This window comes from Castor canadensis, chromosome X, assembly GCF_047511655.1.
Source record: "Castor canadensis chromosome X, mCasCan1.hap1v2, whole genome shotgun sequence".
In the NCBI taxonomy this organism is placed as follows: Eukaryota; Metazoa; Chordata; class Mammalia; order Rodentia; family Castoridae; genus Castor; species Castor canadensis.
The window spans coordinates 29805353-29828785 of record NC_133405.1 but is presented as its reverse complement, the minus strand read 5'-3'; the positions used below and the strand labels follow the sequence as shown (position 1 = coordinate 29828785).

At 34.1% G+C, this 23433-nt stretch overlaps 1 protein-coding gene and 1 long non-coding RNA gene across 11 annotated transcripts in view; one reads left to right on the top strand and one right to left on the bottom strand.

The window, feature by feature from the left end:
• LOC109686404 (teneurin-1) overlaps positions 1–23433 on the bottom strand; it is an 835907-nt gene that overhangs the window by 746940 nt on the left and 65534 nt on the right. The gene's annotated exons all lie outside the window — the stretch shown is intronic.
• LOC141419889 (uncharacterized) lies at positions 442–11653 on the top strand. The gene is made up of 4 exons (XR_012444612.1): positions 442–1042; positions 3576–3634; positions 9814–9861; positions 10311–11653. It is a non-coding gene; the product is annotated as an uncharacterized lncRNA (long non-coding RNA).

The following is a 23433-nucleotide window of genomic DNA, read 5'->3' as shown; positions in this document are numbered from 1 at the left end:
AAATGTTTGCAATATACATAGTTAGCAAAGGACTTGTATCTAGAGTATATAAAGGACTCTTGCACATCAATAATAAGGCAGATAATACAGTTTTTAAAAAATAGAATGTTTGAAGGAACACACCATCAAAAAAGATTCATAAATAGCCAATAAACACAATAAGGATGCTCAACATTAGCTGGGCATGATGGCACAAGCCTGTCTCCCCAGGACTCAGGAGACTGAGGCAGATAATCACAAGTTCCAAGTCATTTGGGATTATATAGTGAGCTCAATGCCAGCCTACATAGCAAGACTGTGTCTCAAAAAACATGCTAAACATCATTAATCATTAGTACAGTCAAAATTAAAGCAATAATGACCTACCAATATACACCATTAGAATGTCTATTATTAAGACCAATAATACCAAGTGTTACAAGGATGTGGAAACAAAAGACAAAGCAAATTTTTGTTCTGCCTATAAAACGTCATACACAGAAGAGTAAATATTGTATTGTCCTACCAGTATGAAATTCCAGAAAAGATAAATCTAATCTATAGTGACAGAAATAAGATCAGAAATTCACAGAGGCTGGCGATAGTGACAATTAACTCTAGGGAGCAAAAGGAAGCCAAACGAGTGATGTAAAATCCTATGTCTTGAATAGTGGTTATGTTTCTGGAGATAATATGTATTTGTCAAAACAGTGTATGCATTTAAGACAGGTTCATTTTAACACATAGTTATTATACCTAAATAAAATTGATTTTAAAAGAAACAAAAATTTATTTGAATTCCCTCAAATTTGTTGTTCAGATTTCCTAATTTAAAATTTGGAGTTAAGTAGAAAGGACAATGGAGAAAAACTGGGATTTTCTAAATGCACACTTATTTGGGACCTCACAGTCAACTATGCTTGTCATTATTGCTTTATATGGTAATAGACATAATGCCTTCCATTCACATTTTTTTTCTTCAGAGAATAAAGAGCATCTTACCAAAGACAGGTTTTCTAATCTAATTGTTCGATGTACTTTTGACTGGTGCTTTAACTTTAAGGTAAGAAATTCAGAATTCTTTCCAAGTTTGTTAATTAATAGCATCCCTAGACAAACATCTTCTTACTGCTGTGCCTGATTACTAAATCTCTCTGCTTCAAGGCAACAGATGGCTTAAGTTCTCCCAGAATTAAAAAGGAAATAATGTAGAATTCCTTGTGATTCAAAGGACTAACTTTAATCAAGTTATCCTATTTTATAAGCTACAAATATCCTAGAAAAATGAAGATGATCAAAACGGAAGTGAATAGTTGTTACATGCTAATTGTGTGAGTAGCAGGTAACAAGTCTTTTTAGTACTAGTTTATGACACAGTGCTACCATAATGTCAGTGTGCACTGAACTTAACTAAATCCTCCATCAGTCTTCATGAATTTTTTCTGATGACAGCATTCTTCCTCTTTAGATGTAGAAAATAATATAAATTTTAGGGTCCCTTGAGCAGTCTTCAATACCTCTGCTTCAAAAATAAGATGGTGAGACATTTCATCTTAAGGTTCACTTGGGTCAGAATTTTCAGATTAACGTAGCCTATATTAGTTCATGCACTGACAATATTTAAATAAAGGTCTAAGGAGCATTTAAAAATGTATTCTTTTTTGTAATTAGTATGTCAACATGTCAGATGGTCCCCTCTGGACTACAAATCTTCTAAAGGCATGAATTAAAATATCTATAAGCATTATTTTTTAAAAAGGACAAAAACATTTTGCTCATGGATATTCAACAAATAATTACTGACACTACCTTAACATCTGCCTGTTGTATGGAATATGCTATGGTGAATGTGGCCTTATAAACTATACTGCCATTTTGTACCATATTGAAGCATTCTGTTATTATTCTATTCACTCAAATATGCATATATTCCTATCTGTATATTCAGGCAAGTTCTTGAAAAAATAGGGCCTGTTATATATACAACAATGTCTCCAATTGATCATATCTTTTCCATAATGGCATGAGTAAATTGTATCCTTTTCAGATGTTCTGGCCTTTTTACTGTATTATTCAAGATATTAACTTTGAATTGGAATTAATGTTTAGTTTCAAAAGGACATTTCTGTCTAGGTACTCTTTATTACTTATGATTTAGCAATACCAAGAAGCTATTTTATTTAAGGTTTAAAGTTTTTAAATTTGTTTTATAACAAAAATACAAACATACTAAGAGAAAAACAATTGAGGAAAATGATGCCCAGACTCATTCTAACTGTCTCTTCCATTTGCCACCCATGCCCCAGGATACAAACACAGACAAAATACACTGACATATAGTACATTTCTCTATTACTTTATATTTTGGGAGAGAGAGAATATAATCATTTTGAAAAGAAAGGTGGGGTACCTGATATTTTGATAATGTGATAAGGTTTATGTTCAGATTATTTTAAATCAAGCAATGCATGAAGCAACATCCCTTATCCTATCTTTGAACCTTGCCTTATCCTTGCCAGAAGAGCATGGCATGAAAAGAAATTCAGAAATGGGGTAAAGAATGAGGTTGGGATTAGGCACCATCTGGCATTTTCACACCAGAAAATTAGGAATCACATGCTTATCACACATGAATTTCTCACAAAGGGGATCAGTCATAATTCATTTTGTTTGCCTAATGGTTACCATTTCAAGCTATCTGATCTTTTAAAATTACAATTTTCATATTTATTTAATCTCTACTGAAATATATATTTAGCAATGTAATTGTACATTTTGTCCCATTTTCTAGTGGAAAAAAAATTTAATACCTACCTATTTTTGGAGTAGGGCTTTTGATATTTCGAATCCCATAAGGCAACAGGGATGAAGTATGAGAATACTTTAACAATTTCTACAGTGGGTACATGTATTATGAGTAAAACTTTTTTATGATGATGGTTTAGGGGGAGAAACCATCCCTCCCTTGAAAGTTAACTCAACTGTACACATCCTAAAAACATAGAAGCAATACATTTAACAAAAACAAACAAATATGAATAAAGGAAGAAGTGAAAAAAGCATACAAACTGGGTGATACTTAGAGATAGACCTAAGCTTAGAAATATCTGATACTCAATACAAATTGTGGAAGAAAAAACAGTGATTTTTATATTTGATTGAGTTATTTGGATGTGGTTATGCCAATGTTGCTTTATCAAAATAATTATATCAAACAGTCATATTTTGACAGGGAAACTAGTGAAGAGAGAGAGAGAGAGAGAGAGAGAGAGAGAGAGTAAGATGTAGCAAAGGAGGCATGCTCTTGAGAGGTCTATATCATTTTGATCAATGTTTAAGGAAGCCTTCAAAGGAATCTGATAAGCAGCTCCACTGTAATTGAGATTTCATTCATTTTTAAAATCAATTTCTGGGTCAGATTATAAAATGCTCCTAAATCCTACTTCAAAAATTCTGAATTCCATGCTGAACACATTAATTGATTCAGTAACAATCTGATACCTACTCATTGCCAAATACTGTTCATCATCATTTCCATACTTTATATTGTTTAATTATCATGGTAAATTGAAAAGTCATTATTATCTTATTCACAGATAAGTAAACTATGGGATCAGGGAGGTTCCAGAACTACAAGGTCATATGGAATTAAAAGGTAAGTACTTAGCACTGACTTATGTGGTGAAGAAGTTGGAACTTACTTTTCTCTACACTCTGGAAAAGTTCCTATTTATAGTAAATAATAAGTCACTTTCAAGGTTAGTCTTTCTGTTATTTTGCAAAAAATCATTTGGATTAAAATAAAAACTAGTAAAATGACAAATATTCACAAATGATTAGTAGAAAAATAACAAGAATGCAATTATATTGCAATGTTTATATACATATAGAATCACACAATTTCTTTCCATAGTGACTGAGCTTTTTTTGCAGCTGAAGTATGTCAATATTGAATCACAGTCAAATAATTGATTGCATTGTACCCTAAAGCCAAAAGTATATTATACAACTGCACATACTTAATTGAAGCACTCTTCTTAAAAAGTAATTTGTGCTAGAATACTTTAACAGCCCTCATATCTAGCAACAGATAGTATAGATCTGAAGCCATATCATATTTCAGTTTTGGTAGCTGGCTTGTTTCATATATAAGGTTGCAAAAAAGAGAAATACTAGTTTTAAAAATCATAATTTTATGAATGTCTGAGTGCAAATAACCTTAATTAATTTTATTTTTGTATTGAATCATTGTGTAAACTGTTAATAAATTAAATCTTTATAAAAATTTATAAAACAACTTTAATATAATAAACACAATTCTCTAAATTCCTACATCACTTATGCATTTAATTTATCCTAGTGTTTAGATACAATTTAATAAACTGAATGCATATTTTTATTTTGATAAATAATATTGCAGATTTACTCCCATGTATTTTGATTTAGCCATTATTATCAAAACCATTTCCATATTTATTGAAAAGCTATGTAATGTAGTAGCTAAAACTAGGCAGATGTACATTTGAATATTGCCTTTGCCACTGAGTAGCTAGAGTGACACTGGAGAAGCTACTTAACGCCTCTGAGATTGGGTTTCTTCCTCCATAAAAATAGGGATAAAAATAACTACTGAGCAATATTTTTGTGAAGTCGCTGTTAAGTAAGTTTACATATGTGACAGTGTTTGGCTCAGAGAAAGCACTCAGAGCACGCAAGTATCTTTCTCTTCTTAAAATATATGACTAACTTTGAATTGGCTGGTTCCAAGTATTCAATTAAAAAGGCTTATTTAGAAATTCTAATGTACTCTGTATAAGCAACCAATTCTCAATGTTGATTAAAAACCATAATTAGGAGCCAAGAGTGGGGGCTCATACCTGTAATCCCAGCTATGTAGGAGGCTGGCCCTGTGTGAGTTCCTGTTCAAAAAATAACTAAAGCCAAAAGAGGGCTAGGGCATGGCTCAAGTGGTACAGTGCCTGCTTTGCAAGGGCAAGGCTCTAAATTCAAACCTCAGTACTGCAAAATGAATGAATGAATAAATGAATGAATTCATTAGTTAATAAAAATAAAATCACAATTAATGGAAAAGTACATTCTTGCTATTATTTGTCAGGTGTCACAAGATATGGGAACTTAATGATATGCTTTTTAGATAGAAAAAAGTCAGGGCTTCCTTACAAAATAACTGTGACTGTGCATGTAGTTAAAGAATGGCAACAATAAAAATGAATGCTGGGTCATTAGGTTCATCTTCTGGCTTTTCCATTCTTTAAAAAGATAGATAACATGATAATTACACAAATCACTGGGTGCTGTGTGAGAGAATGAGAGTAGGAAGGAACTTTATTACCAATCTATAAATGTGTCATAAAAGAACAAAGTCATTTTATTGCTTTTCTATTTCAAGCAGCTGCCATATTAGTCATGTATGTTTCCTGTCATCCACGATGTGTAAGTTTGTATTTTCAGTATCTCCAACCAATTAATAAGACAGGTAAATAAAAGGCAGACTTTCTCAAGTCTGAACTGAAAATTTTTAAGAGGTTAAGGCAATTTTTTGAAAGCCCATTTAAAAAAGACAAGTCACTTGTTCGTGTGTGTGCCTTTTTGACTAACCTAGTGAATTGTAGACATCTTAGAGTGGAAATAACTTCTCAGCTTCTTTTGACAGTTGATGAATATTTCTGTCTACAGCCTACAAATTAACCAAGTGTTACTTGTTTTAAAGAACTAGGTCAAAATAGCATTTAATTTTTATTTCAAAAGAACATTTCAACCCTGTCAGAATAAACAGCTGTGTTAATGATGGTCTGTATAATTAGAAACAACTTCTGAGTAACTTCATCATGTCATTGAAATGGGTGATCAACATATTGTAAAAAGTAAATATCAAAATTATTACTAAAGTGGAATGAATGGTTGTTAAATTACATTGACTGATATCTACCAAATTTTAGGTGAGAGCAACATATATGTTGCCTTAAATATGCACGTTCCTTTGATCCAACAAATCAACACATAATTTCATCAGTTTTGACTAATATAGATTAGTGAAGAAATAAATTGAAATAAATATGCAGTAAAACTCTGATCATCTTATATAAAACCCAAACATGATTTAAAAAAAATACTCTTTAGCATTCATTCTTAAAACTTTCTTTGGAAGTCTAATCCAATGGTTACCTAAACATTTAGACAAGAATCTCTATTAAAAAGAGCTTACCTATCTCCTGCTACATCTAAGCCAGTTTTCCTCTTATGTCCTGGGTCCAAATTTTAAAAACAAGGGAGTAGTACTTGCAGATCCAAAATGAGAGTCTGATCTTTGCCTTTTCCGCAGGAAAGAAGTGCAAGGCTTTAAGTTTCTACCTCCTCAGCAAACATATAGACACACGCTTTGCTTCCCTGCCTTTGACAGTGCATCTTAAATTTCCCCTTCACAATGACCTTGATGTGCCTGTTTAATGTGCAGCTTCACTCTGTTGAGTAGGCAGGTTGTTCCCACAGCATAGTTAGTAACTTGGTGGTATAGAATCAATGCATCATAAAACTAATTTACTCACTTTGGAGGAAGGCAGTTAAGCTTGACATCTGTAGTCATGATTCTTTACTTTCTAACCAGCAAGAAACTTTAAAGTGTATCAGAAGATGTCATTTAAATATTTTGACTACAAAAAAATAAATTCCATCCTTACCATATTTCCCAGCCCCAAAATGTCTTTTTCCCTGATCTTAAACCAAAATATATTTTTAAATAGTTCAGACTAGCTGTTTCTAAACTTTGACTTCAATGCACACTAAGCCTTCAGAAATAATTATTCATAGCAAACTAATTTTATGTATAATGCAAGTCTAGGAGATTATCATACTTATCTTACCATTTATTTGAAAATACTTTATTCCAGGAAGACTCCTTCTGTGTCACATTTAATTGCCTTTGAAGCTCCTGCCATTTGAATCTGTCTTCTGGAACATGCATTTCATCATTATTTTTTAGCCTTGTTACATCAATCACCACAACTGCTATAGAAGATTTCTGGACTATGAAGTGATAATTTGTTCCAGTGGTATTAATGAGGCAAGGAGTGGTCTTGAGGGAGGTGACAGCCCATTGCTTTACAGACAGCACCAGATTAAGGTGCTAGACTATAATATAGCTTTAAGCATATACTCTAGAGTCTTTGGAGCATTTTCTAACTTCCCTTATTAAATGTAACATAGAAGAGGTACCTCCAACACCTTATCTACAATGGGCTAGGCATATCTAATCATCAAGGGGATAGCATTAATAGTGGTACTAACTTATCTTGAGTTACAGACACAGAGAAACTTTGTATTGCTGCCAATTTGAATGCTCCCTGCTATTTTATAAGCTCTGAATTGGTCATTTCTGTTACCATGGTTGGTGATGGCATGTCTGTAGCCATAGAAGAGTCTAATTCCCTGAAGTGTAGCCAATAAAAATTTGTATTTCTGGGAATTAAGGCACAAAACTAGGAATGCTGATTTTTGGTGTTATAATACCATGCTCATGAAAACTGCCTCTAGGAAGCATTGCAGCTGGAAAGAACAGATGGTGCATGTGGAAATGGGTTCAATGGAGTATTTTAATAGCCACACATCTCTAATTCAGTTCTACAATTCTGATTTCAGTGGCTTCTCAGATTATAGGGCATTTTGGATTAGTAAAACAGGCTTGGTCTCTATTATTGACATTATTAACAATGCCAGATGAAAGCATAACATAATATCTTTGTCTAAGAACTCTCACTCGGCCACATATATATTCACACATAACAATCTTGACTTGACTTTTAATAGTGGAATATGTAAGCCAAGTATACGTCTCTACTCCTTTAACATCAACTACCGAATGTAAATTTATTTTAAGATAAAATCATTCCAGAGTACTACTCTCCCTAAATTAAGAAAGAAACATTTAAGCTCTTTCATACTCTGTCTAAACAGTCTATACCCCCACCATCACCTCCAAAAGCCACCAGGACTATCAGAATACCAGAGAAATTTGACTTAATATGGTAGGAAACAGTTTTTCTGGAGAAATAATTCCTTCTTGCACTCCAGGAAAGCTGAATTAAATAGTCTTTGAGACATGTTGGCATTTTATGAAGCATATTATCCGAATCACAGAAACTTAACTTTTAGAAGCTTAGAATTTCATATACTCTAGTTTGTTAATGAAAATTAGCCAGAATTAGGGTAAATTAATTTCAACTAAAATATAACAATAGAGGAAAAACAATGTATATTGAACATTGTAAACCAGTCAATACACCATTTAATGTGGTATAATGGAGAAGGAACATGATCCAGGTGGCTATAAGTTCTACCAAGACCCAACAAACAAGTGACAGCCTAGTAAGTCATGTTCATCACTGTAAATATTTAGAAAAAAGAGAAGAGCTATCTCCCATCTCTATTGTCCTGGATCACTTCAGGAATTCCTCAGTTCAGTGGGAAGTAGTATCCTAGTCCTTATCCTTATAACTTGCGTCCAATAGGGACGGATGCATTTCAATTCTGAGATGAGTTTATATGATCTCTTTACAGTACATCCTCCATGGTGAAGAAGTGGTTATGCTATGACAGACTAAAGACTCTATATACTTTGAAATCACAACCATTCCTTAAGTACATTCAAAGTATGTCTATATGCCAGTGAGAGAAAAGACCATAGTGGTGAATAAACTGATATTAACAAGTATACATTAAGATTACATATAACAAACTACATTAAATACTTCTAAAAAAAGTGCATTCTTCTTTCTTCTTTTCTCTTTCCCTCCCTCCCACCCTCCCTCCCTTCCTTCTACTTTTTTGTTCTTTCTTTCCTTCATTTATCAACAAAATAAAGATGAAACAAAATGATCTATTTATAGATTCATTTTATATATATTTTCATTATATATAATGAAAAAAAATGATCTATTACTTAGCTAAATGTTCTGCTTTGTTAAAACATTTTTGAAGAATAATCAAATATTTCAATATTCTATAATAATAAAATAATACTCTTAGATAACATTCATAAAAAAGAACATAGAGATTAAGAGCTAACTTCTGAAGCTACATTGTGTTCAGATTCAAATTACTAGTAGTGTGACACTGAATATATTACCTACTTTGAGGTACCTACCTCCAGGTTGTGGAGAAGATTAAATGAGTGTGCTCATTAAATGATTATCAATGTTCTCTGGTATGTGTATTTTCCTGTTCTCTTCTTCAACACACCGTCTGACTGTATTTCTTAACCATTAGGTGCAACCATGTTACTAAGTTCTTACTAATGAAAAGCAATAATGTTCCTCTTTTAGGCATGGACCACAAAAATCTCCCATGTGTAATCTTCAACTTGTTTACCCATTCACTGGTTAAATGAAAGGAACTCCTAGGACTCAGAGGAAGCTAGAAACACAATATGGAAAGAACCTGGGGGTTAAATAATTATATGGAGAAGAGTCTCTGTCAGTGATACTTATAGGATTGTGATAAATTAAATCCATGGAAATATTTGACTAATAAAATGAGATATTCATATAAAGTGCTTATCACTGTATCTGGCATAAAGACAAAAAAACGGTGATACGTGTGGAAATGTGGTGATGCTGTTGGTATTTGTTATATATTGACTGTTTTGTTCCCCCAAAATTCATGGTGAAGCACTACCTCTCAGTGCAGCTGTATTTGAAGATGAGGCCTCTAAGGAAGTAATGTAGGTTAAATGATCCCTAATCTGATGGGGCCGGTGTCCTCATAAGGAGAGACACTAAAGAGCTTCACTCTCTCTCTTCCTACATGCATGCTGCACAGAGAGGAAAAGCCATGTGAAGAAACAGTGACATCTGCCTACAAGCCATGGTGAGTATCCTCTCTAGAAACTGCATACACCAGAGCTTGATCTTGTACTTCTAGACTCAAGAACTGCAAAAGAAAAGATTAATTTCTGTTCCTGAAATCACCCAGTATTTTGCTATAAAATAATTTATTGGTCACTGGAATTTACCACATTCAAAATTCCTTTCTGGAAAGTTTTACCCTTAGAGACTAAGATATTGGCGTAAAAAAAGTTTCATTACAACAGAAATTGGTTTCTTTAGTTATAAATATTAAAAGTTGCTTTTATGGGAATCAGTCTATGTACTATATTCTATTTTCTAGAAAAAAAGGAATCCTAAGAAAAGGTCCACATTCACGGTAATCTTGAGACATTAGAGATCATTAGACCTTCAAATGAATGTTTTGTTCATATGAATGTTGTCTCAAAGACAAGGTTATAAGAGTTCATTTCATGTCTGTCTGTGTTGCAGCACCCAGCATAGCAGAAACCACACAGGCACTTGCAGAATCCAAAGGAAGAATCTTACTAACAAGCACTACCTTCAACCACTTTTTTCTAGATTCACTTCAGATAGTACAATTTTTCCCAAAGATCATAGGAAAAAATGATCTTGTGTATGTACTTTATGAACAATGGTTGTGAAATGTGTGTTTTTAAATTTTATCACTGAAAGTTGCTAAATTCCTCCTTTCTTAGCACAATTTTTCCAAAGTTAAAATTACATAATGCCCAAAGTAAAAAGATCAGTATGCATGTGTGATCTGCTTCAATTTTAGCTCTCTGGGGAATGTGACCCTTTCTAATACAGACTGTAAAGCACCTCCTTTATTGCTGGCTTTCAAATGTTTTCCAGTGATGATTGAAAGAAATTGGATAGGAAGTTTAAAAATTAAAGTTCTTATTATAAAGGTAATTGGTTAATAAGTAGGATTTTTAGATTAACAGGACAAGAGCAAAATGATATCTATCAAACCCTGGGGCTAATTATCTTTTCCCCCTCTGAATATGCATCACTTTTATGACTATCCAAAACTACATAAAGTATGTGTTTCTGTAAGCTTAGTTTCACATTAATAAGACTTCTACAAGTGATGTTAAATAACTGAAACCAAAGTAAATTCTGGATTGAAGTTATTAGCAATTTAATGTTAATGACCTTCTACCTTAGTACTTTTCAAGGATACTCAAAGGATTGATGACACGTTTTTATGTGAAATAAAAGTGTGGAGTACCACATGTTCCTGATCTTTAGGAGAGTTCAACATTATTGAGTCCTATATTCTTCTCAATAGAAGCAATTTATAAAATGTCTAACTAAAAAATCCTCCATATATATCACATCAAAATAAAAATAATTTGCTGTACCACATGTGCCAATTTGGCTTGGAATATATGACAATCGTAAGGCTAAGTGAAAAGGCATTCTTCTATTATGACATTTTAATGGTTTGAGATGCTAGGATATATCTGATTTGCTTTGATTGAAATTAGGTTTTACTTTTGTGGTTATTCTTTGGATTTTAAGGGTGAAAGAAAAGTCTTCTAAAAATGCAAGTATGAGTATCAAGTTTCTTTTGTAATAAGAGCCTCTATTTAACTAGAAAGGCTAAACTGGATGGAAGGAAAATTTTCTGGCCCTGATGGCTTCTGCAGGAGATAACTGCTTTAATTATTGAGCAAGGAAGGTGAGAATGCCATGGTCTTATAAGTTACAAAAAAATTCTAGTAGCATGGTTATTAATATTTCTTGAACATTTACTACATGCTCTTATTATTTTAATATATGCTTCTACTTGCATCATCTCCTTTATCTTTAAAACAACTCTATGATGTTAGTTCTGTTATTTGATCTACTTCATGGAAGGGGAACTTTGTTCAGTCTGAATATGAAATGTTCCCTACAGGTTTTTGTGTTGAAGGCTGTGTCTTGAGCTAGTGGCACTATTTTGGTAGGTGGTGGAAAATTTAGGTGAGGCCATGCTGGAGGAATTATGTCACTTGATGAGTGTTCCTTTGAAGGGTGTATCTTGTCTCTAGCTACTTCTTTCTCTTTTCTTCCTGGCTACCATGAGGTGAGATATTTGTTCCTTCATGCCCTTCTCCCATGATGAATGACTCACCATGGCCCATAAACAATGGAGTCAGTCAATCATGGACTGAAACCTCTGAAATCATAAACTAAAATAAATCTTTCCTCCTTTAAATTGTTTCTCTCAGGTATTTGTCACAGTAATGAAGAGAGGTTAAGTAATTTGCCAATAATTCACATAGGTGGCAAGTGGTAAAGGCAAGGTTCAAACCTAGAACTGTACAATTCTAAATGCAAACATGACAAGGCAAGGAAACAGAAGAACCTAGAAATATATCTGGATAAGAAGTTGTGCTTGTTTCTGAATCTTACTTGAAATAGACAAGGTTCTCAAAGAAAGTACAGAAAAGTATAATATAAAGCAGGAACATGGGCCTTGGAATCAGACAGATCTTAGTTCACAATTCAGTGCTTGTACTAACTAGCTATTTGACAGAAGGCTACTTATGCATCTTGGTCAGCACTCACTTCCCTCATTTATCAGTGCAATGACAGTGATATCTGCCTTGCCAGATCATTGAAAGAATTAAATGAGATGATCTATATAAAGTGCCTACCAGTTCCTGGTACCTAGTATACACCCAATAAGTAGTCTAAGTGGTATTGATTATTATTGTGTATGGAGCCACAGTGGCCCGCAAAGAACTTTCAAGTGGTGTCTGGACTAGCTCGATATGCAGGTCACACAAAATTGCGGGTTTTAAAAGTGTCATTTTGACCCCTTCAAAAAGCAATAAAAACATTTTAAAATGAGGGCCAGTAAATAATTGCTCTTTACTCAAATAACAGCATAATACTTTTTTCTTCCTCTTCTTTTTTAATGTGTGGTGCTAGGAGTGGGGGCAGTGAAATAAATGGTGTTTTTGCCTCCAAGTTGTCTCTGGCATGAAGTCTGAAAATGCTAAAGAAAAAGATAGATACACTGCATGAGCCAAAGAAACACTTTATTTTGTTTCTTAAGTTTTAAGGCACTTTTTTAGTCTTCTGGATAAGAAGTTGTGCTTGTTTCTGAATCTTACTTGAAATAGACAAGGTTCTCAACCTGATAATCATGAAAGGAAAAATAAAAGATCTTTTCCCTCTAAAAGATCATGTCATATAGCCCCCCTGGCTCCAGACATACTTGTATGAGAACCATGCTGAACAGATGTCCATTGATTCCCCAGCCTTCTTTAGTAATTTGTGCAAGTGCTTGGCAACCTTCTCTGTCAGGGAGTGCTTTCTCATTATATAGGACTACAGAAGAGTCATTCTGCACCTTCCATAGATTATTTGATGCCACATTTATTTTTTTAAAGGGATATTCTAAGGGAAAATGATTAAGGTATATTTAATTAAAGCTTCTCCCTTTCACTGTCACAAAAATATATAACTCATGATTAATAACTTGAAAAGGTTTCTTCATGCTGAATGCCTATCCTTGCCAATTTTAAATCATGAATAGTATCCTATTTCTATGTTTCTGTCTAAAATCCAGAAACTTAATCAGTTTTTTCATCACCCCTCCCTGGTAGGTCTTCTTATAATGTTATGCATTGAGATGGAAAGAACAATGTCCCTAAACTCAGTTTAATAAACACCTTCAGGACATATGCATGAAGAATCAATAATTAAATGCCGCCCCTGGTAAAAAGGAATGGCACTACTGACACACTTTAGGGACAAAGCATGGACTCAAAAGATTTTTTTCTCGGTAGCAGAGATGGATTTTCAGTGGTTCAGCAAATATTCATCTAAGGGCAAATATCTGTAAGCTGAATTTTTAGGATTTGGGAAGCAAGGCTAGAAGAAGCATAGAAAGACAAAGTGAATTTAATAAAACATGACTCATTTCAACATAGAAATCTCCATTCTTCACTCCATATGACCAGCCTTCTTTTCTCATTACTTTGTACTCTCTTTGGTCTTGGAATTCTTTTCCACTTGTTTTAAAATTTTAAGTGTGAAACATGCAATTATATAGCTGATGGATGAATCTAAAAGACATAAAGTTAAGAGTAGGTTAGCCTGGCTCAAAAGACCAAAAATCGTATGTTCTCCCTCATATGTGGACATTAGATCAAGGGCAAACACAACAAGGGGATTGGACTATGAGCACATGATAAAAGCGAGAGCACACAAGGGAGGGGTGAGGATAGGTAAGACACCTAAAAAACTAGCTAGCATTTGTTGCCCTTAACGCAGAGAAACTAAAGCAGATACCTTAAAGCAACTGAGGCCAATAGGAAAAGGGGACCAGGAACTAGAGAAAAGGTTAGATCAAAAAGAATTAACCTAGAAGGTAACACCCACACACAGGAAATCAATGTGAGTCAATGCCCTGTATAGCTATCCTTATCTCAACCAGCAAAACCCCTTGTTCCTTCCTATTATTGCTTATACTCTCTCTACAACAAAATTAGAGATAAGGGCAAAATAGTTTCTGCTGGGTATTGAGGGGGGGAGCGGGAGGGGGTGGAGTGGGTGGTAAGGGAGGGGGTGGGGGCAGGGGGGAGAAATGAACCAAGCCTTGTATGCACATATGAATAATAAAAGAAAAATGAAAAAAAAAAATAAAATAAAATGTACACTAAAAAAAAAAAAAAAAAAAGAGTAGAAATTGTATGATTCCATTTATATAAAGTAAAAATGGAGAAAACTAATATATACTGATAAAAGACAGAATAGTGATTCATCATGAAGGGACAATGATTGGAAACAGGCATGATGAGGGCTTCCAAGATATCGGGAATATTTAGTTTCTTGATAAAGTTGTTTGATACTTGAGTATATTCAGTGTATGAAAAGTTACCATTCTGTATAATTAATATCAAGACACATTTATATAAGTATATTAAACATTGAAATTATTTACTTTAAAATGTAGGTGTGGGGTCTTTCTATGTAGTATATAGTATGTTTTGCCCAAATATCTTACCCTTTTCTCCATGGATGATCCTAATACTTGGTTAAAGTAAACATAAGAAACACAGGAAATATGCCAATACATTTCTTACATGTTTTCCAAAGTCAAACAACAGCTTATGTGGCTCTTTTGTGATCATGGATAATGGTGTGTTTTTGCTTTCTTCAGTCACTTAACCTCTCAGATATTTATTGAGCACTTTTTATATGCTAGGCACTGTATGAGGCACTGGGAACACAAATGGAGAGTGACATAATTACGGTCCTTGCCCTATGAGATCTTATAGTTGGAGGAGAAAGATATTCAATAAAACATAAAATGATTAAATAAAATAATTTTACATTGTGATAAGTAACATGTAGAAAATAAAATGAAGTATAAAGTGAGAGAATGAGAGAAAGGAGTTCTGCTTTAAATAAGATGATCAGGGAGGGTTTCCCTGAAGTAAGAGGTTAGCATTCATGAAGTTTTAGAGAATCACAATATGTGAAGCCCTGAGGTATAAAAGCTTAAGAAATCACAGATTGGCTATCACCAAATGTGCTAACATTGTGGGGAAGATAAGCACTGTCATCTAGAAACAAAGCATTTCCAAGAAAAAAAATCTTTCAAGCCTGAAAATGAGATGCTTCCATATTTAGGGATTTGATTATGAACTTAGTTTTTACTTGCTTAGTTAACTGTTCAAAATGAAGAATAGCTGAAGAGTCTCAAGGAAAGCTTTTTAGATTTTTTTTTATAGAAAACTGAGAATAGCTTTCTCACAATGTGATACATGACGAGTAGAATAATGCACCTTAGAATAATTTTAACCAAATCCTATGTTGTAATCCTTAACATCTATCCAAGTCATAACTCCTAAAGACATAGTTTTATATGACCTCATTATCCTAATATACACTGTAATTATCCATCCCTAGCACATATACACAGATGTACATGTACATAGTATGAAAAAGCCATGCTGTTTTTTAAGGATGATCTTTGAAGTGCTTTTAAAATCATCTTTGCAATGTATTATTGGGACTTGAACTATACAAGCATCATAGGTGTTTCTCTTCTGAGTGCAAAGTATCCAGCATATCTTATTCATAAAAACCTCGTTCCTGGTTAGAAAATTTCAGGCAAGGTAGCCAATACCCATACTTTTGATCCATGTCTAAAGCAAGTATGCCCCATGATAAAGGCCTTTCATGTTGTTCATTCAAATTCAAAAAGCTTTTTTTAAAACAAGTGTTGACCTTATGTAAAAGTGATTATCAAGGAAACTGTTTATACTTACTTTCCTACAAAATTTCTTAAACTTTTACCATACTGTGGGGTTTCCAAATGTGGTTAAGTTAAACATATCTGTGAAGTCTTGAGTGGAGTAATCTGATATCTTTTCTAGGATAAAGTCCTCCTAACCACAGGGGTCTCTTCCCTCTTTTTTTTTAGAATAATTAAGATAAAAGGGAAGAAAGTATAAATAGAAGCAAAATCCAGTATCAAGCAAAATACTGTAGATGTGTCTTTAGGTTTAAACTGTACTTATAGTCTCTATTGACGGGACCACCACATTTGAACCCGTGACATGTCACTCCAATATAGCTGGCTGGAGCAGGGCTGAATACCTAAAGCAAAGTCATTCATGAGCTGGGCTGAGTCAAGTCTATGCCCACAGGTATTTAAAACTATATATATGTGTAGGAAAGTTCAAGGTACTAAATCTGAGATGAGAGTTCGTTCAGAATTAGGGCTAGGATATCCATACTGAGCAATATTGGAGACAACTAAAAGCAATGGTGTGACCGGGATTCACAGCAAGTGGATAGTGAGAAGCCATGAGAGAAAAGCAGACATAGGAAAAGCTATATTTTTAGAGATTTGGAAAGAACCATATCACTTCCTGCCATGGCAGTTATATCATGTCTTTGCACTTTGTTAGGAGTCTCTATAGTCTTTTAATCATCTCCCATTTTGTTATCTTAAGTGAGTTTTCATTTCTTACAGTTAAAAGAACTTTGACTACAGGAGAGGGGAGCCCAGCTCCCTTCAGACTGCACAAATGTGCAGGTGTCAAAAGAGAGATAAGGAAAGGAGAAAAGAGGGTCAGGGCATGGGAGAAGAGAGGTGAGGAAAGAATATATTAAATGAATTGCAAATAAAATAAAAGGAAGAGGCACAGTGGTATACAGGTAGTAAGTGAAAAACTTTCAGATGCCCTAGAGCTCTGAGGAATAAAACAGAAAAAGACTTTAGTATTAATAAATTTATGATCAAAGGCATCTCCATGCATATTTCACAGAATGACCTTGTGTTGCCCTTTCATGATATCCTTGCCTACCTTCACTATATTATTGGAAAGACAGCAAAGCATTGGAGAAACTGTATGAGTGTTTAAACCAGCTACATTAGGATTCAGCATTCAGATCTTCCACTTCCTAGTTTTGTGACCTTAGGCATGCTTCATTATCTCCATCAGCAAACTATGTATTATTTGTAAAAATACAAATAGCTGCCACCTTCCAAGGTTATTGTGAACATTTTAAGAATTAAAGAATATAATGTACATGGATGGACAGCAGATAAATACCCAACAAGTATTAATTTCCTTTCTGTGGATGTGGAATGTGGAATTGAATCTAACTTTCAAATTACTTAAATATTCATTGATTTTATGTTTATCTGATTTTTGTTAGGATGATAAAACAAATAGGTTTTTAATTCTTCCTAATTTAAGTTTGTAGAGCAGGATTATTTTTATTTGAACTGATACGATTTGCCTAAATTGCTAATAACCCAATTTTGAAAGGTAAAATAAAACACTAAAAAAATCTAAACTCAGTAACAATGAGTTTTTTAAATCAATTGTACCAAAGGGGTTTTCCATCTCATTCTTCAAGGCACTAGGACTTCAGAGAAGTTTTTGAGTGGTTATGGCATGGGAAGAAAGGAAGGCCAAGCAGAAAGTACATCAGATGAGAGATGGGGCCTCAGCCATCTTTGCAATCCAGGCAACTCCATTTTTAAAGTTACTTTATATTGGGATTCCACAACAGATTTTACTTAAAATAAGATCATACTTCTTTAATAAAAAAATTGTAAATCCCCAATGCTGTACTATATTGCCTTTTTCTATTAGCATGGACAGTAAAGGCTGAATTGCAATTCTACTTAGGTCTGACATTGCCACTTCTTTAGTCATCTCATCCTAGTGAAACCAGAAAGTTTCAGGTTATTCTAACATGGATCCAAACTTCCATCTGAAAATATAACTGATTTTAAGTGCATCAATGTACTCTATGCTGCCCATACACAGATAGGAAAAAAAAACTCTCCCAAAGGAAATAGCAATGAGATTAGGTGGGAACGATTTGGAAATAAGACATATGTCCCTAAACTGGCCCACCAAGAGAAGAACATCTGGTAATGCTTGACAGAGACTACCTAGGAAAAAAGTCAGATAAAAGAATATGAACAACAACAAAAATTCCAGTATGAAGCACCATCATGGGATGCATACTTATGCAAAAGCAAAAAATATTTAAAAATATACTTGATAATCTCATAAAATGATGGAGTTAAACTGAGAGTTTTCAGGAAAGAAGAGCTATCTCAGATGGTCCTTCTGGAACTGAACAAACTTACTATTTTTCAAGTTGCCCTGAATGCATATGTCTATTAATAATATGATTAGTCTCAGAGTAAGAGAAAAATGGATTCCCAACAGAGCAAGACTATATATCTCCACTCTACTCAGTTTTCCAATACATATTTTATACAGCTTCAAATCAGCTGCCTCTAATTTTATTTAAAGGAAATGTTTTTATTCTCGAATGTGTAATATCATAGCATAAAGGATTTCCTGATAGAGACTCAGTTGGGAATTTATGCTAATATTCACTGAAAGGAAAACATTCTAGAGAAAGCTGATCCTACTTCTATATTGTCAAGACTGACAATAACTTGCACACTTTGTGCCATGAAAACTTATGTTAATTAGCTACAAGTTAAAAGAAGTGCAACCATGTGTGGCTTTCTTTTAAAGCATTTATCAACAAATACCTATATACTAATATAGATGTATTATAAGTTAGAAATCCTGGCAAAGGTGAATTAACTAATCTTTAAAAGGCACTCAACTTTGATTAGAAATGATTCTTTCCCAATACCATGATGCTAGGTAGAAAAATATAAATTTCATGTAATTTTTAATGAAACATGGACATTTCAGTTTTCATAACTCTTACAGTTTTGTCTGTCATAGATAGCTCTTGTATCTCATTGGCAGAGAGGAATTTTTGGTTATAAAGCAAACCTTTTCCTTTAGGGAAGCAAGAAGTAACTAAACTGATCAAGACAAAAAGATTTTGAATGTTTTCAAAATGATTTTATTACAAAATATAATATGAAATTGTGCCTCATCAAATCCAGATGATGTACACAAGGTATGAAGTTCATTCTGATTATGACTTTTTGGTCAAATTCATTAGTATTGTCAGTGACACTAAGTCATTTATAAATGTAAGTTGTGAAAAGTAACCTTTCAATAAATGCTCAATTTTACATTGCATGCTTCTCAGATACTAATACTTTTTTTTGATGGTAGTGGAGATTGAACTGAGGAACTTGGGCTTGTGAAGCAAGCACTCTACCCCTGAGCCACTCTGCCATCTCATACACTAATACTTGTTTTGATAATGTAGAAATTTATGCACTGAATAACACACTTACACAAGTAATCATAGCTTACATCATAAAACTGAAACTAAAGAAAATTAGCTGAAATAAAGGTAACCCCTAACCTCCTCAGCTGCCAATGTTGTGCTTCTGATTCCTGCCACTTTACAAAATTATCATGAAAAATTTGGAATAGACTCATACGCTACCTAAAAAGGCTTTTATGTTTGTTAATCCAAGAAACCTAGGCAGCAGTGACAAGGGGAAGAAGTAAGTACAGAGCAGTTGAGATCTTCACCACTCTTGTTCAGGTACAACACTCCTCTCTCTTCACTTCAAAATCTTAATCATCTTAACTAAGTCAGGATATGAAACAGAAAGACTCAGCCAACTTTTCCCAACAACTAACAGAGCACCATAAGAACAAAAGAGCACACCACATCTGAGAAGGAAAGTGAACCATTAGGGCAAGGACTTTATTTATCTCAATCATAGGACGTAACACAGGACTTGGTACATGACAAGTGCTTATAAATATTTAATGAGTGTATGAATAAGTGAAGTGACAGAATGTGGAAGTCCTTCTCCTTTCCCACTTTCCATTTTCTGCCTACTTATCCAATGCCCTTCTTGTACAGAAAATCTGGTTCTGATTTATTTAGGAGACTACAGGCATTTCACTACAGCCAGAACAAATGGCTCCTCTATGGAGCACATAGTGATGGCATTGACTTGTATTACACACAAGATTGTGCTCCTCTATTACCATTAGCTCTCATTGCTATAAGAATGATGATTGGGGTATAACAAAAAATACAGGAATTCATAAAGTTTGTTACTAAATTTCCTCACAAGTATTTCAAATAAATAAAAGCTATTCTCAAATTTTTTAAAATTTGGCAACAATTAAAATGCATCTTTACCATGAATGCATATATTAAAAGATCAGAAAGATCTCAAATCAATGATCTAATACTACAGCTCAATCTCCTAAGAAAACAAGAACAAGCAAACCCCAAAACAAGCAGAAGGGGAGAAGCAATTAAAATAAGGGATGAAATCAATGAAATAGAAACAACAACAACAAAAATACATACAAAGAATTAATGAAACAAAAAACTGGTTCTTTGAAAAGAATAAATAAGATGGACGACCCCTGGCAAACCTGAGTAAAATGAGGAAAGAAAAAACCCAAATCAATAAAATCAGAAATGCAAAAGGGGAGATAACAACAAACACCATGGAAATCCAGAAAATCATCAGGGTCTACTTTGAGAACCTATATTCCAATAAATTTGAAAATTTTGAAGAAATGGACAGATTTCTAGATACTTACGATCATCCAAACCTGAACCAAGAGGATATTAATCACCTGAATAGATCTATAATGCAAAACGAAATTGAAGCAGCAATTAAGAGTCTCCCAGATAAGAAAACTCCAGGACCTGATGGATTCACTGTTGAATTCTATCAGACATTTAAAGAAGAACCAACATCAACCGTCTTTAAACTGTTCCATAAAATAGAAAGGGAAGGGACACTGCCTGACTCATTTTATGAAGCCAACATTATTCTCATCCCAAAACTAGACAAAGACACCTCCAAAAAGAGAACTATAGGACAATTTCCTTAATGAATATCAATGCAAAAATCCTCAATAAAATAATGGCAAACTGAATCCAACAACACATCAGAAAGGTCATACACCATGACCAAGACGGCTTCATCTCAGGGATGCAGGGGTGGTTCAACATACAGAAATCTATAAATGTAATACAGCACATTAATAGAAGCAAACACAAAAGCCACTTGATCATTTCAATAGATGCAGAAAAAGCCTTCAACAAGATCCAATAAAACATCATGATAAAAGCTCTAAGAAAACTAAGAATAGAAGGAATGTATCCCAACATTGTAAAGGCTATATATGGAAAACCTATAGCCAACATCATACTTAATGCTGAAAAATTGAAATCATTTCCCCTAAAATCAGGAATGAGACAAGGGTGCCCACTATCCCCACTCCTATTCAACATAGTAGTGGAATTTCTAACCAGAGCAATTAGGCAAGAAGAAGAAATAAAATGAATACAAATAGGCAAAGAAACTGTCAAAATATCCCTATTTGCAGATGATATGATCCTATACCTTAAAGACCCAAGACATTCTACCCAAAAACTCTTAGATACCAGTAACAGGTATAGCAAGGTGGCAGGATACAAAATCAACTTACAAAAGTCATTAGCTTTTCTATATCCCAACAACAAATGAATTGAGAAGGAATATATGGAAACAATTCCATTTATAATAGCCTCAAAAACAATCAAATACTTAGGAGTAAACTTAAAAAAAGATGTGAATAACCCCTACAAGGAGAATTATAAATCCCTGAAGAAAGAGATCAAGGAAAACTACAGAAGATGGAAAGATGTCCCATGCTCATGGATTGGTAGATTCAACATAGAAAAAATGGCTATACTACAAAAAAGCAAACTACATGTTTCATGCAATCCCAATCAAAATCCCAATAACTTTCATCACAGAGAGTGAAAAATATACCCTAAGTTCATTTGAAAACACAAGAGACCGCGAATAGCCAAGGCAATATTCAGCAAAAAGAGCAATGCTGGAGGTATGAATACCTGTCTTCAAACTATAGTACAAAGCAATAGCAATAAAAACTGCATGATACTGGCACAAAAACAGACATGAAGACCAGTGGAATAGAATAGAGGACCCGGATATGAATCCACACAACTACACCCACCTTATTTTTGACAAAGGGGCCAAAAATATATGATGGAGAAAAGACAGCCTCTTCAATAAATGTTGCTGGGAAAAGTGGCTATCCTTCTGCAAGAAACTGAAACTAAATCATGTCTATCACCCTGTACTAGTATCAACTTAAAATGGATCAAGGACCTTTGAATCAGACCCGAAACTCTGAAGTTAGTATAGGAAGGAGCAGGAAACACTCTGGAACTAATAGGTATAGGCAAGGACTTCCACAACAGAACCCCAGCAGCTCAGCAACTAAGAGAAAGGATGAACAAATGGGACTTCATAAAATTAAAAAGCTTCTGCACAACAAAAGAAATGGTCTCTAAACTGAAGAGACCACCTACAGAGTGGGAGAACATATTTGTCAGCTATACATCAGACAAGGGACTGAGAACCAGAAAATACAGGGAACTTAAGAAACTAAACTCTCCTGAAATCAATTAACCAATTAAGAAATGGGCAACTGAACTACACAGAACTTTCTCAAAAGAAGAAATTCAAATGGCCAAAAAACACATGAAACAATGCTCACCATCTTTAGCCATAAAGGAAATGCAAATCAAAACCACACTAAGATTCCACCTCACCCCTGATAAAGTAGCCATCATCAAAAACACCACCAACAACATGTGTTGGCAAGGATTGGGGAAAAAGGAACCCTCATACACTGCTGGTGTGAATGCAAGCTGGTGCAACCACTCTGGAAAAAAATTTGGAGGCTTCTTAAAAATCTAAACATAGATCTGCCATATGATCCAGCAATCCCACTCTTGGGGATATACCAAAAGGAATGAGACACAGGTTATTACATAGGCACCTGCACACCCATGTTTATTGCAGTGCTATTCACAATAGCCAAGTTATGGAAACAGCCAAGATGCCCCACTACTGACGAATGGATCAAGAAAATGTGGTATTTATACACAATGGAATTTTACTCAGCCATGAAGAAGAATGAAATGTTATCATTTGCAAGTAAATGGATGAAACTGGAGAATATCATTCTGAGTGAGGTCAGCCAGGCTCAGAAGACCAAAAATCGTATGTTCTCCCTCATATGCGGACTTTAGATCTAGGGCAAATGCAGCAATGTGGTTGGAGTTGGATCACATGACAAGGGGAGAGCACATACGGGAGATATAGGAATAGGTAGAA